Source organism: Leptodactylus fuscus, chromosome 3 (assembly GCF_031893055.1).
Source record: "Leptodactylus fuscus isolate aLepFus1 chromosome 3, aLepFus1.hap2, whole genome shotgun sequence".
NCBI lineage: Eukaryota > Metazoa > Chordata > Amphibia > Anura > Leptodactylidae > Leptodactylus > Leptodactylus fuscus.
In genome coordinates, this window is record NC_134267.1 from 232,430,514 (window position 1) to 232,434,673 (window position 4,160).

The 4,160-nt window shown below is 38.6% G+C and overlaps 1 protein-coding gene across 1 annotated transcript in view; it reads left to right on the plus strand.

The window, feature by feature from the left end:
* Positions 1-214: 214 nt before the first annotated feature.
* Positions 215-4,160, plus strand: part of FAM167A (family with sequence similarity 167 member A) — a 40,829-nt gene continuing 36,883 nt past the window's right edge. The window contains exon 1 of the mRNA XM_075269321.1: positions 215-440. The gene's annotated coding sequence lies outside the window, so the exon portion shown is untranslated. The remainder of the gene's footprint in view (positions 441-4,160) is intronic.

Here is a 4,160-nt window from a genome sequence, read left to right on the forward strand (position 1 = left end):
AATTGCATTTCTATAACAGTGAAGTATTTTCTATGTGAATTGCTCCCTATAACACCCCATGTAGTAACCGGTGGAGAACATGGCAGAATATAGGACCCTAGCACGCCTCTGCCTCTGCAGGGAGGTACAATGTAGATGTGTGTCCTCAGCCTCTGTGAATGAAAGGGACAGAGAAGCAGATTCGGAATAGCTCGGCTGTCTCCTGGCAACTATCCTGACGCAACAAAAAGTCATTTGAAAAAAAAAAAAAGGGACACATAGAAAATGGGGAGGTACAACTCCGAGTGAATGCAGATGGAGAGGAGACATAGCCGCCACAATGACCTGGAGGCTGGGAGGGAATCCAGACTGTAGCATCTCCTGAGCGGCACATCCCAAGGAACAGAAGCGCAGAGCAGCTGTGTGTATGACGCCCAGATCCTCCCCGTCTGACAACCCAGGTATGTGCCGCCACATCCCGCACATCTCCACTGTCCTCACCCGCTCATAGTCAATGCCCTGTTGATCCAGAAAAAGACAAAATCCAGATCCCAATGTAATGCACCTGTGTGCCCCGATACCTGTCAGCGGTGCAGCCATCGGTCCACCTGGTGCTGGCCCCCAATTGTTATGTCTGTGCCATCATTTCGGTAGAATTTTGCATCCCTATCTCGCAGTCACATGATCATTTACTGATGATCTCCATTGTCTTTGTTTTAACTTCTTATATCATTTATCATAACCATTAATATCACATTAAGTCCTGGAATTCTCCCATATATTTCTTGTTTCAATTTTTCTGCATTTTTGAGGTCTTGGCTGAATGGAAACAGTGACTGGGGACCTAGATAGTGATTTATCAATTCTTGTACATAGGAGTAGTATTATAGTAGTTATATTCTTGTACATAGGAGTAGTATTATAGTAGTTATATTCTTGTACATAGGAGTAGTATTATAGTAGTTATATTCTTGTACATAGGGGGCAGTATTATAGTAGTTATAGTCTTGTACATAGGAGCAGTATTATAGTAGTTATATTCTTGTACATAGGGGTAGTATTATAGTAGTTATATTCTTGTACATAGGGGTAGTATTATAGTAGTTATATTCTTGTACATAGTAGTATTATAGTAGTTATATTCTTGTACATAGGAGTAGTATTATAGTAGTTATATTCTTGTACATAGGGGCAGTATTATAGTAGTTATATTCTTGTACATAGGAGCAGTATTATAGTAGTTATATTCTTGTACATAGGAGTAGTATTATAGTAGTTATATTCTTGTACATAGGAGTAGTATTATAGTAGTTATATTCTTGTACATAGGAGCAGTATTATAGTAGTTATATTCTTGTACATAGGAGTAGTATTATAGTAGTTATATTCTTGTACATAGTAGCAGTATTATAGTAGTTATATTCTTGTACATAGTAGTATTATAGTACTTATATTCTTGTACATAGTAGCAGTATTATAGTAGTTATATTCTTGTACATAGGAGCAGTATTATAGTAGTTATATTCTTGTACATAGGAGTAGTATTATAGTAGTTATATTCTTGTACATAGTAGCAGTATTATAGTAGTTATATTCTTGTACATAGTAGCAGTATTATAGTAGTTATATTCTTGTACATAGGAGCAGTATTATAGTAGTTATATTCTTGTACATAGGAGTAGTATTATAATAGTTATATTCTTGTACATAGGGGCAGTATTATAGTAGTTATATTCTTGTACATAGGAGTAGTATTATAGTAGTTATATTCTTGTACATAGGAGCAGTATTATAGTAGTTATATTCCTGTACATAGGAGTAGTATTATAGTAGTTATATTCTTGTACATAGGAGCAGTATTATAGTAGTTATATTCTTGTACATAGGGGTAGTATTATAGTAGTTATATTCTTGTACAAAGGAGTAGTATTATAGTAGTTATATTCTTGTACATAGGAGTAGTATTATACTAGTTATATTCTTATACATAGGAGCAGTATTATAATAGTTATATTCTTGTACATAGGAGCAGTATTATAGTAGTTATATTCTTGTACATAGGAGCAGTATTATAGTAGTTATATTCTTGTACATAGGAGTAGTATTATAGTAGTTATATTCTTGTACATAGGAGGTAGTATTATAGTAGTTATATTCTTGTACATAGGAGCAGTATTATAGTAGTTATATTCTTGTACATAGGAGCAGTATTATAGTAGTTATATTCTTGTACATAGGAGTAGTATTATAGTAGTTATATTCATGTACATAGGAAGTAGTATTATAGTAGTTATATTCTTGTACATTGGGGGCAGTATTATAGTTTTTATATTCTTGTACATAGGAGTAGTATTATAGTAGTGATATTCTTGTACATAGGAGTAGTATTATAGTAGTTATATTCTTGTACATAGGAGCAGTATTATAGTAGTTATATTCTTGTACATAGGAGTAGTATTATAGTAGTTATATTCTTGTACATAGGGGGTAATATTATAGTAGTTATATTCTTGTACATAGGAGTAGTATTATAGTAGTTATATTCTTGTACATAGGAGTAGTATTATAGTAGTTATATTCTTGTACATAGGAGCAGTATTATAGTAGTTATATTCTTGTACATAGGAGCAGTATTATAGTAGTTATATTCTTGTACATAGGAGCAGTATTATAGTAGTTATCAGTGGCGTAACTAGGAATGGCGGGGCCCCGTGGCGAACTTTTGACATGGGGCCCCCCCCCATCCCAACTGACGCCGAAGACCTCGACCGACCCCCTCCTTTGCACTCTATTATGTCCCTTACTTGCCCCTGCACACAGTATTAACCCAATAGTGTCCCCTGTACACAGTATTAACCCCAATAGTGTCCCCTGCACACACAGTATTAACCCCAATAGTGTCCCCTGCACACACAGTATTAACCCCAATAGTGTCCCCTGTACACAGTATTATGTTCCTCTGTGGACACCCATAAACAATTATTATGCTCTGGGGTCTTTTCAGACCCCAGAGTATAATAATCGGAGACCCGGGAAATAAAAACATAAAAAAAAAAAAAAACACTGTTGCTTCTTACCTGTTCCCCGGCTCCTGTGCTGTGCTGTCCTCCTCTCGCGTCCTTCGTTAATGACGTCGGACGTCACATGACCCGGGAAGCATGCCGGGTTCATGTGACGTCAGAGACGTCAGACAGCAGTAGGACGGAGGCCTGGCAGGATCGCGGAGAGGTAAGTAACAGTTTTTTATGTTCCCTTACCTCTCCGGTCCGCCGATCATTATACTCGGGGGTCTGCAAAGACCCCCGAGTATAATGATAGCCCTTGTGGGGCCCGCGGTGTCACTTACCGATCCCGGCCCAGCCAGGATCGGCAAGTGAATAGGGCCCGTAACTGCCTATTGAAAAAACCCCGCAGCGGTAGCGGCTGTCACCGGGCCCCCTAATGGCCCGGGCCCTGTGGCAGCTGCTACTGCTGCTACCACGGTAGTTACGCCACTGGTAGTTATATTATTGTGCATAGGAGGCAGTACTTGAGTAGTAGAAAAGATTGCATAAACCTGATATATATTCTTAGATTTTCTCATGCCTGTATATGTGTGACTAATGGCTGTGTTACTGGATTTGTGTCTGATGCATATTAGGATCAGGGAACATCCTATAGAAAATCCATAGTTAGTTTCCTTATATACATTATTGTGGATTGTGTCTAGTTCTGTTTCCTGAGCTCTTATTGTCTGAGTCAATACTGTACGATTGTGGCTTTTATGGCTGCTTCTCCTTGCATTGTATTCGCTGTATACAGGAGTATATGGGGCTTACTCATCTTCTACATTACTGAAAATCATGACATGTGCAATTTGTCATATAGTCCTACTAGATTACTGCCGGATTACTGTCTGGTTAGTAGACACCTAGCCCCTACAGCGACTGCACTTCCCATCATATGTGGGCGTTCTCCTACTCTTGACCATAGGGGGCAGTATAATGTCTAATTCATGGGGAGAGCTGCTACCAAGAATAGGGGAAGGCAGTTGTTTGGCTCATAGAGTGTGTTTGTACAGGCGTTCCGCTATGATATCCATGTGCCCTAATATGTTTGCTCAGAGCTCTCTACTAACTGGTGGAGCTTTTGGGGACCTATAGGGGCAGATCCTATGAACTTTGTTAGGTCTGAGCAGGATA